A 12,452-nucleotide genomic window follows, 5' to 3' on the forward strand; every position below is an offset into this window, starting at 1 on the left:
TTTCAACTGTGATTTTTTTAAATTACGTTTTTAACCCAACATTTGGGTTTGTCCATATTTGACCCAAATTTGGGTTGAAACAACCCAATTTGTTTTAGCAGTAGTAGCCGAAAGTGATAATCAGAGGGTAGGCTATATTTGTTTTAAATGACTCTACAAGTTTGATTAAATCATTAAATTTGAGGAAAATATAAAAAAAAATGTTTATATATATATATATATATATATATATACACATATTTTGAATATGATGGAAGAACAAAATGCTAAACTTGGTTAATATGTATTTGGCAAAAAAAAAAAATACAGCTATTGGTTTTATTTACTATGCAAAAAAAAATGCATAGAAAAGCTCACAGGAAAAAGCATTGACTAAAACATAATCAGTTATTAATATTTCATTCTCTCTTGTTTATGCATCAGTTCATAATTTCTTTGTATTTCAGCCTGGCCAAAAATGATGTTCGCACAATCTGGCATGTTTCATTGCGTTATGCATGCACAACTGCGTAATATGATTACAAAATCTTTAAACATTTAAAAAAATGATTTGAATAAACATTCAAGATCTATTTTTTCCCAGGCCGGACATCATTTTTGGGAACTATTTATTCAGTTTTATCACTTTCGATTATTTATTCATTTGACCTTTATGATTGTCTTGCTTTTCAGGGGAAATATCTAACATCCTTCAAATTAGATAATTTTTCTTGATTCATTTTTTAAATAAAATTAATTGAATTAAGTTTATTTGGAAATTATTATTTATTTTCCCTTCCTTTGGGCATGAACCTCACTTTATGTTTATAAAATGCAACCATTGTTGAAACAAATGAACAGTGGTTTGCGTTATAAGCTGTTATTAAGATGTCAATTCACGATTTAGACCTAAATGGAATAGGAATTATTGCATGGCAAGTTCATGTTGTCCAGTTACTTTGTTTATGTTTGAGGTAAAAACCACCTTCCCCTCAAAACACCGGAAGAAACGTCTGACTGTATGGCCTGCCTCCATAACCCCCATGGATCTGTGTTTATAGGACTCAGAAATTCATACTCATTGTCTGTTCCTAAATTATTCTTCTGGCCTATTTTAACAATGAGTCATGTGCCAAATACGGATTCAGACAAAGACAGACAAATATAATAGATTAATGAATTTAAGACAAGTACACACAATTCCCCCACTTTTTGTGCCACTTTATTTACCTTTTGATAATAGCATAATCTTTTACACAAACCAAAATGCAAATCGCAAAGTAAAATGTACAATCGTTCCTAATGTTAGATCCTTGCTTTTTAATGCTTAAAAAAGAGTATATAATATAATATAGTATATAATATAATGTATATTCACAATATATATAGGCCTACATATACTGTATGTATATACAGTGTATATATATATATATATATATAATGAAATAAACATTTGCACATACTGTATATGCATGGTTTATTTGATAAATAAATGTATTTATTATTTGTATTACAATATGTTTATTAAATTAGGGCTATTTGTTTAAAAAAATCCTCCCATTCACTCCATCTATTTATGAATTCATTGATGTGTCTATTATTAAGAAACTTCATCATTTAGACTATAATGTATTCACTTCTGTTTCAAGTTTGTCCATGAAGAATAGAAATTCAAGTTTGTCCATGAAGAATAGAAATGCATTGACAAAATGAATATAATGGTCTATCCTTCTATGCAAAAGTGCTATGTAATGTGTTGCAGTGTCATCTTTCCACCTCAAAATAAAATACCAAGAGGGATCCCAAGAGTTCAGGGTTTACAAGGTTTTGGTTTGGCGGTTATATAGAGGTAAAAACATTTACATAAATAATAAGGCTTGAGGGTAGTATAACATGTTGTTCCATGCTGGTTCAGATGCTTTGAGGACGTCATCTTTGCGTGCTTTACACATCAATGCCTTATATATAAAAAATTACATAAAGTAATTGCAATCAAAGTCCAAAGTTGCAATCCTTTATTTGCCATAATTTGTTCCAGGCAACATATGTTCATCATAAAACAGGCCACAGACATTATTGTCTGCTTTTTTTTTTTTTTGTTCTGTTTAATACAGAGGAATTCTTTTATTTTACAGTTAAGAGAGGTAATGCAATCCTTTTGACAGACCGCCGAGTTTGTGATATGCAACCCGTAAAGCAAATAAACCTCAAGGCTCGTTTCAGATTGGCTTTAAAAAAACACACAGTATGTCAAAAACCAAGGGAATATGATATGATAGCTAAATGCACTCAGGGGTGGTAAAAGTACTCAAAAGTTATACTCGAGTAAAAGTATAAATACCTAAATAAAAAATTACTCCAGTAAAAGTACAAAAGTATCCGATTTCAAACGTACTTAAGTACTGAAAGTAAAAAGTAAATATTCAAATTAACTGTAAATATCAATAATTATCATAATTGTTTTGGGAGTGATATGCAATGTTTTATTTTTGAACGAATGATAAGATTAGATACCGCAATTAAGAATTTGTTAGCTAGCTGTTTACAGGGCATTTTGTTAGCTAGATGTTTCAATATGAAATCACTTGGCTAAAAATAGTAACATTAAAGCAACACTAAAGAACTTTTCTTTTGCGGGCGCCCTACAGGTTGGAAGCAGCATAGTCCGTTACCGCTGTCGTAAATAATTTAGCCAACCGCAGCCTACTGTCGCGTGCTGTTTATCCACTGTGTATCCAGAACCGGCTTCAGAGTGAACGTTGTCCAATTGTAACGCTTGCCGTAAAGTCAAATTTGTCGTTTTCTCATGTCTCATTCGAACTACAGAAACGCGACCCGATATGGCAAACTTATATAATGTGGTTCTAGCAGATATAGGACCACAAAGCGAAGGCAGAAGTGCCTTTCACCCTGTTACGACTTGATGAAATGCTGAAATGATTTTGGAAGCATTATTTTAAAGCTACATTGTGTGATTTTTACCCCCATCTAGTGGTGAAAAGGTATATGACCATCCAGTGAATATTAGTTTCTGTTCCTCTCAATTCCGATTTCGTTTTAACTCCTACGGTGGCCAATGTAGTCCAAGATTAACATGGCTTCCAGTTCGACCTCGTCCATGAGTGTTAACTCGAACGTAAATGCGAAAGGCGAAGCTTGAATTAACGGGTATGTCCCTCTTTGGCTAATGTACTTTCAAGATAGAGGGGCAACATGGCGACCGACATTAGAACCCCTTACCCGTTTGTATTTTCAATGGCATATTATACACTCACGAGAATACTTTATTACTTGAACGAAGTAAATATACATTAATGAGCACATATATTTTTGAAAGAACTAAGTGTTTTTAGCTAACAATAAACTATAAGAGTAACACAGTGGAGCTTTAAGGTAAAAAAATTCTTTAGTGCTGCTTTAACGTTAACTCACCTCAATGTGTTTTCTCAGATTTGAGGGTGAAGTTTGGAATGCTGAAATTTCATTCACCCGTGGCAGGCAAAGACGACATTTCAGCCGATGAAAATCTCCCCACTTCGGTGAATTCGAACCTATCATTGATATATGGCCATGGGTGATTCCTTTCGGAAATCTTGGGATCATTGCTGGCAGTGAGAGCTGTACCTTCACCTGTTTCTGCGGTCAATGGTGAACTGACTGCTATGCTGGCAAAGAGCTTGCGCGTTCTTTTTTTTTTTTTTTTTTCAAAAGAAAAACACGCTTTTCTTTGGTTTGGACAGCCAGTGTAATAAATACTTGGAGCGGGCATGGGGAAATGTATCGGAGTGAAAAGTAAACTTTGTCTTTAAATTGTAGTGGAGTAAAAGTGAAAGTAGATGCAAATAAAACATAGGCTATCAAGTAAAGTACAGATCCCCGAAAAAAATACTTAAGTAATGTAACTAAGTATTTTTACTTTGTTACTTACCACCACTGAATGCACCTAAAAAGCTTTGTCATAAATTCCCATAAAGCATAGTTTATTTTTTAGCACAGAGAGAATTCTGTGACTTCATTCACAGACTCAACAAAAAGAAGGCCTCTCTATCTCTTTATTCTTTTTTTCCTTTTTACTGTTGCTCCCTGCAAACTTTGTTATAATAAACAAGAAAGCAACAAACTTAAGGTTTTTTATACTGTCTCTTTTTCAGTACCAGCAGTTTCCCCAACGCACTCTGAGCGTACAGTTTAGACCCAAGGTGGAACATACTGTATTATTTTGACTTTACAGGCCTCGTGAAACTGGTTGTGTCACAGGAACGGGCTTGGTCATTAACAAGATTCCTGAGTAGCTTGCTAATATTTACTGTCACAGTGAAGGACTTCTCAGCTAGCAGGAAAGTACAAATACAGCTGATTTAGGAGAAGGTCAGAATACCATGAACCTGCATTGACCTGTATTTACACGAGGACACACCCGTTATGTGTCTTTTATTGTAAAATCAAATCAATCAAACATTGCTGTCATGCTTTAAAACATGGTTTCTGTTAACTAAATGTTGATACTTCCGGATTTAGGTTTGATTTCGGATTCGGCTAAATACTTGCGGTCTGTTTGCGTTGATGGGATTATAAAAGGATGACTAACAAGGATGAGTGTATCACTTTCTCTTTTAGACATTTTCCTCTGTGTGCTTTCAGAAAATACAAGAACAATTTCTAATTTCAGTTAAATGTTATGAATTAAACTGTGTGAACATACTTTATAACAAACACTAATTGATTATGCAAACACTTTCGGCCTTATACAGAACAGTTCTGGCATAAAAGAGTCGAAAACATATAAATCCATTTAAACTTTTTTTTCTAAGAGTGCACTGTTGTCTAAAAAAGAACAGTTTTGTCTGAGTGTAAATGCAACACATTCTCACCCCAAGGCGTCACCTTTGACCATGCTTCAATATTTGACGTTTTAGGCGCCCTTTACCGTCACTTACATGGTATGTGTAATTTAAGGTACTATTTTAAGGCATTTAAGCCTGAAGCTTCGTGTGATTTACACAAACAGGACATGCTCCTGGATCCACATCCGTTGTTGTTCCTGCAACAGTATTTTTATCAACCAGTCAATGTTGTGCCGACTTTCAGATAAGTAAAAAAAAAAATTGTACCAGTTAGCTTTAAAAATACATATTTGACAAAAAAAAAAAAAAAAACAGCTCTGTTTAGTCCCTGTTTAAACAGTTTAGTCTCTGAGGTTTCTTCTAAGAATCGTATTTTTAGGAAAACTATTATTTTAAGGTTTTATTTCTTAAAATAAAAAAAATGGTATTTAGTTTCGATAGTTCCTATTGAAATCTCTGACTTTTGACTGCACTGGCAAAATAGGAGCTCAGTTTAAAATCTTCTCTCAAACAGGACCAAATCAGGACGTTTTTATTGTGATACAAACTTAAAAATTAACATCTGCAGAATTTCATTCACACATCTTACTGGTAATGTTTTGATGTTTCTAAGATGAGAAAATATTTTAAAAGTTACAACTTGAGGATGAAAACGCACACAAGAGTGTGACATGGGTGAATCAGAAGAGTTAAGTTTACACAATAAAGCATGTTGTGTCAATAGTGTCATGGTAGAACTATGGGTAGTCAATTTGTTAACATGAAAGCTGACCTCTCTCCTTTTCTTGGAAATCAAGAAAAGTTTACTTTAATTAATACTCACTCTCTACCTAACTAAATATATTGGCTGCACTAAAGTCTGGGGTTGGTGAGATTTTTCTGAAAGAATTCTTTAATGTTTACCAAGGTTGTGTGATATTGTGAACTATTAGTACAATATAAAATACCTGATTTCTATGAATGGCAAATTTGAATTTTCTGCATCATTACTCCAGATATTAGTGTCTCATAATCCTTCAGAAATTATTCTAATATGCTTATTTGGTCCTAAAGAAACAATTCTTATTATCGATGTTAAAAACAGTTGTGCTGCTTGATATTTTTGGAAACTGTGATGCATTTTTTCAAAAGAACAGCATTTAATTGTTGTTTATGCATCGTAGTAACGTTGAAATCACATGACCTGGAAAAGGTGATATGACAAAGACGGACATTGAATGGCAGAACTTAAGACGGATCAAACAAATGGAGCTAATGAGATAATTAAGGCACAACCGGTGAAATGTATGACTAATGATGACAACTCAGAAAAACCAGGTTACACAGGACTGAACCAAGAACGCAATGAAGCCATGTAACCATTATTATGTATATATTCATTTTGTAACAAAGTATTTACTGTTTCTTTTCTTACAACAAAAGTATTATTAATTTATTTATATATAGCCTATACATATATTGCTATATGTTGTCAATTGATTAAAAAATTAACAAGATGAATCACATTTTTTTTCTGTGATTAGTCGTGATTAATCACAATTAAAAACACAAGTTTTTAATACGTTGTACTAAACGTTGTAATACGTTTAACACGATGTTTAGATTTCTCTAAAAAATAGTTATGTTTGGGTTTTGGAGTAGGGTTGGGATCTAAAATGTAGCTAAAATAGGAAAATAGTAATTATACCAATATCTTGTCCAGGCTGATTTAGCAAGCAACATATAGGCCTACAGTAAATTGTCAAAATGTCATTATATTATTGTAGATGTTTTACCAGGTGTAGTGGGGTCATGCTATCCATCAAAACTGTGAATCCTTGTTTAGGATTTGCATTTTGGTTCAATAAGTGAAAACAAAGCCTGGAATCGGAACTCATTTATCCCACAGACACTAAGAAACAAACTTTAGATAATTGGAATAACCACCTCTCTTTGCAAGGATTGCCTTCCTGAGCAAGAGGTGTCATACAGTCATACTGAACACTGGTAAACCACAGGCCTTTCTCACTCACAACTGCATTGCAGAGTGCTAAAGCAATTTGCATTAAGAAATTGAAAGTTTATTTTAAGCAGTGAAGAATTGCCAAAAATAGAGACTGTGTAAAGTCCTAAAAATAGACTATTGCTGTCCCTTTAAAGATAAGATGAGATAAGAAAAGATAAGATAAGACAGTTAAACTAAGACAAACAAAAAATAAAACGTGTTACTTTACAGATAACGCCCTCTCCTCCTTGTCCCGTGGACGCGATTGAATAGAGCGACATTTAGAAGTCATTCTGTTATCATTCGGACCACCTGTCCAAAGTATCCAAGGCTTTCTGAATTCGCTGCACAACATCAATTTCCATCCCCAACTCTCTTCTTTAGGTTGACATTTCTCATTCGGTCTCTTCTTGTCACCCCTTGGATTTTTCGTAAGCAATTAATTTCAAACACTCAGTTTATTCTTGTCTGCTTCTGTTAGTGTCCCATGTTTCTGAATTATACAATAGTTCGTTGAGTACCTATTTGGTTTGAATTGCCTATTCATCTCTATTTGGATGAATACTTTGGTCTTTTCCCGTCCAATATGTTGTATTTCTGTCTTTCCTGTGTTGACCTTCATGCCCATCATTGAACTCTCCTCTACGATTCTGTTGATCTTTACTGGTCATCCTGGTTTTCTGCCAAAGCTGTGATGTCGTCTGTGAATCTGAGGTTGTTGATGATTCGTCCATTCATGACTGCTCCTTCCTTCACCTCGACCAGTGCACTTGCCATGATCACCTCTAAAAAGATATTAAAGGGAAGTGGAGACACCATGCAGCCCTGTAGTACTCCTACTATTGTTTCGAACCATTCAGTCACATCAGCACCTATTCTTAAAGGAACACTCCACCGTTTTTTTAAAATAGGGCTTATTTACAGTGTCCCCAACAGTAAAATAGTTTGGCAAAAGCATTTTTTTTCTAAGTGCATGCATTGTCTTTAGCCAAAGTTAGCTTATCTTAGCCAAAGTACATAATGAATGGAATCCTATGTTGCCAATAGCATGTCGTGAGTAAAAGTGATTAAGAAAAACAAAAAATTGTATTCACAAACAACTACAAAATGTATTCACAACAACTACAAATATCATTTAAAATTAAGACTAGGCGATTAAAAAGGCAGATATTGATTTGGGACTATATTAGGGTGAATACCAGGCGAAGAACTCTGAACGCTAAAATCTAAATTAGCTAAACCCCTAGCCTGGATACCATCCGAACTTAGCCCCCCCCTCACAACATTTGAGGTCATCGCGTATGTTATAGAAGATATAGACAGCGCATTCATTTTAAAAGAGGAACAGAGAACCGCGATCAAGGCATTTGCCGATCGGAAAGATATTTTTGCCGTCCTTCCTATGGGATTCAACGTAAATCACTTACTCCGTTGATCTGATTAGTTGCAGAGGCAATTTCTTTCCTGGTTCCGTTGAAAAACACGCTCCATAATCATGCCCCATTGGAGCACTATCAGACTTATATTCTGAACTTGAATCTGAGTATGACGACGTTAGGCTACTAAACCCTTAAAGGGTCACTCCACCTCTGGAAAGATGAATGTGTAGTATAAATGGGTAATTTATTTATGTAAAAGAAATGTGAAATTATTTTTGAATTTGGAACTTTCTAGACTGAGAAAAGCCAGAAAATGAATTTTGGGCTTATGTGGATGAAACACAACAACTCCCAGAATGCACTTGCTTCGCCACGCCTACCGGTAACTGCGCAGTAGGTAAACAACAGTGAAGGCTATTGAGTCTCCGTGATGAGTCTGCCCAAAAATGTGTTTCGCCCAAAATGTCCGGGATTTGGCTTTTGCGTTCTACAGTCGCAATCAAATCAAATGCACTGGCACTGATCTGTGATAGGTTTGTTAGCGGATTAGGTCCAACCCCCTATGGGCAGGTTTGAAACGGTGGGATCTAGTGCTTTACAGAAATTATTTTTGCGTCATTGTAGGAGGAAGTGAAAAGGGTAAATAGCAGATTTCTCTCGTCTCAGGGGAAAATGAAAGAGTGTTGCACGGCCATTTAATACTGGGTTTCTAGAAACCTTCGGATGAGACGTTAAACCGAGGTCCTGACTCTCTGTGGTCATAAAAAATCCCAGGATGTCTTTCGTAAGAGCAGGGGTGTAACCCCGGCATCCTGGCCAAATTTGCCCAGTAGCCTCTGTCCATCATGGCCTCCTAATCATCCCCATATACACCAATTGGCTTCATCACTGTCTCCTCTCCACCAGCTGGTGTGTGGTGAGCGTTCTGGCGCAATATGGCTGCCGTCGCATCATCCAGGTGGATGCTGCACATTGGTAGTGGTTGAGGAGATCCCCCCCTTCTATGTGAAGCGCTTTGAGTGTCCAGAAAAGCGCTATATAAATGTAACGAATTATTATTATTATTATTAGAAAGCTTAATGCAAATGGGTGGAGTGTCCCTTTAAGCTTCCAGTTAGCTTCCATGAAGCTACTGTCTGGAACAATGCTATTGATGCTCTCTTTGGGTAGCCATCAGTATTGGTGATGCCAGTCCAGAGCATGCTGATATGGAAACTGAATTGTCATTGTAACATGAGAAACAAAAGAATAGGCCTAGATCCTGAGCTGGTGACAGCTGGTGAATGGCACCAGGAGTAAATAGATTCAAATGTTAACAGTGTAACGTCAGGGCATCATACCTAAAAGCTCAGAGATATATTAAAGAACTACATAGTTTGCATAATAATATTTCATGTAACATAGTGGGACATTAAGAGATTGAGTGCTTCATGGCCCTGTGAAGTATTTTCTGTCTATTAAAGAAGCTGTTAAAGATGTGAAGAATTTGAAAGTCATTGAGGACTATATAACTATATGATATGAAAGTGCTATAAGAAATCCTAAAATTAGACACAGACTGGAAGCTGCCTCTTTATAAGTGAGATAATAAAGATAAGATAACAATTTATTCATCCCCTTGGAGAAAATTAAGTCTTACAGCAAAATGCACAGGGACTCCCTGTATAATTGGGTAGTACGAAATGCATGAGACCACATTATGTTTGCATGGTATTTTAATCCAAGGGCTCAAAAGTATACATTCTCATAATATATATATATATATATATATATATATATATATATATATATATATATATATTATTTTAAAAAAAATATTAATGCAGTATTTTAGTTTGATATAGAGTCAAACAAGAAATGTTAGACAAAACACGAAAATAAACCGCCAGTAGGTGGCGGCAGGCGACCGTCCAAATGAATGAGTGACTTAATTACTTGTTTATTGAACAGATGAAATATTAATCATAAGAACTGTTTCACATTTAGTTTGTAGTTTCCTTGTGTGATCACTCTCATTTGTTTTTGTTTCCATAAATAATAATAATAATAATAATAAAAAAAAACATTTTTGGATTTAATGAATGAATGTGGATAGAATTCGTTTAATGTAAAAGGGATAGCTATATCAGCGAAAAAGTTTAGAACGAGCCTGGCGTCGTTTCGTTTGCGGAATAACGTGTAAGTTAGCCTATGACCTCATCGAAGCCCGAGCGCCATACATACAAACAAACAAAACATTATACAAAGGTGATTCAGTTTGCGACTCAGTTTTCTTGACGATAATTCTTTCTGTTTTCTAATGGAAATTATCATGGCTAGAAAAATGAGTTCTTTCGTGCCCCAGAGAAAGAGGAGGAGGAAGGAGAGTTTTGACGATGGGCCGGAGAGAAAGAGGAGGAGGACGGAGAGTTTTAACGAGGGGCTGGAGAGAAAGAGGAGGAGGATGGAGAAAAAGAGGAGGAGGACGGAGAGTTTTGATGAGGGGCCGAAGAGGAAGAGGAGGAGGACGGAAAGTTTTGATGAGGGCCAGGAGAGAAAGGAGAAGCGGGAGTGTAGTTTTGAGAAGCTGCCATCTCTTAACTTCGTCAGTCCAGCACCAATTAGCAACAAAGTGGACTTGACAGTTGAGGGTGAGTTACTGCTATAATCTCAAAGATTACACACTTTTCAGTACTGAAGTTTTATGTTAATTTGGGTTGCAACTGCCACCCTAAAGTAAAGCATTGCCACCCCATCTGCCACCTCAGAATCTTCACAGTATAGCACACACACACAGACACATAATCAGTATTTCTTCTGCTGATTTTAAGCATTGGCACTTAAATGTGAAAAAATGTCACTTAAACTTGTGATTTAGGCTACTTGGCCTATGTAAAATAATTTATTTTTACTTGCTCAGAGACATTTTTTTAAACCTTTTGTTGTGTTTAATGGCCAGTGTAATGGGATATTGACATTTTTTTTATAATTTTATATATATATTTATTTATTTATTTATTTTAAACAGTATAGATGATTTTTTGTGTGGTAATTCTGCTGTTTTGCACATTAATTTATCCAAATGTGTATGACAGTCAGCCCATGAACCCCATAAGAATTATCCATGGATGCTTGCTTTGGTGTTGCCACTGCTCAACGTCCTCATGGCACCCTATAAATATTTTTCTAACTATTAATTATGTATCTTTTAATAGAGGACATTTTGAGCCAAAATGTTGATGCTTGTTGATAATGCAGGAATTTTTTCGGATTTTGTGACCTTACAGATTAGACCAGTCACATCTGACAGTTTATTATTACAAAGACAGCAGGTGTAAAGTTTAAGGTTATAATCTGACTCTCTCTCTCTCTCTCTCCCATTGTTCTTAACAGAAAGCTGCCATCTGATTCGACCCCTCCTTCAGCAGGACCTAAACCGCTTGGAGAAAACTATTTTCCACGGATGTTTTAAGGTACTGAGCCTAATTTCAGCTACAAATGGCTTTTATTTTTTCTTTCTTTTATTTTATTTTTTTGCATTTGTTTTCATATGTTGTTCATCTTTTGTGACATAAGAAAAAAATATCTGAAGTCAAATCTCTTAAATTTGTTTATGTTAACAATAACCCGTTCTTCTTTTTTTTTGTACCATCAGTATGACCGTGTTAGTGAGGGAAATGATAGTCAGGAGAGAAAGAGTAGTTTTGAGAAGCTGCCATCTTTTCATTCCTCTGACACATTAGCCAGCCCAGGTCAGCTTCAGCAAGTGCAGGACCAGACTACTGATAGAAGCGCTGATGGTAAATCAAATGAACATGTTATGAGACATGTAACCAGTAACTGGTTTTGTTAACTACAGCTCTGTGCTTCAAAAATACTTTAACCTAATTATGGCTATCCATTATTGAAGAATAGGGGGATTTTCTGTTCCTAGAATCACGTGTCATTAATTATCATAAGAAAAAATCCACACCTTTGTACGTTATTTCAAAACGCAATTGATTGAAGTTTAATTAAGGGCAGGATTAGATTTGTATTCCATGACTTCTGTTCAATCTTTAAACACAGCTAAAAACACATGGAGAACTGTTACCACCGGCAAGAAGAGAAAACGGAGTTCTCACCCGGACGAGGGGCCTGCGAGAAAGAGACCTAGGATGAATAGTGTTGAGGTGGCATCCGCGCCCTCTTCCTGTGACCCGAAAGGCAGCTCAGATCAGGGTCAGGATGAGACTGCTGTGCTGATATACGAGAGACATGCTGAAGGTAAATCCGATAACCTTGCCA

The 12,452-nt window shown here is 35.6% G+C and overlaps 1 protein-coding gene across 1 annotated transcript in view; it reads left to right on the plus strand.

Annotated features, from left to right (window-relative positions):
* The window catches only part of lipea (lipase, hormone-sensitive a), a 58,644-nt gene that overhangs the window by 25,838 nt on the left and 20,354 nt on the right, over window positions 1–12,452 (plus strand). The gene's annotated exons all lie outside the window — the stretch shown is intronic.

Source organism: Pimephales promelas, chromosome 18 (genome assembly GCF_988280905.1).
Source record: "Pimephales promelas chromosome 18, fPimPro1.hap1.1, whole genome shotgun sequence".
NCBI lineage: Eukaryota > Metazoa > Chordata > Actinopteri > Cypriniformes > Leuciscidae > Pimephales > Pimephales promelas.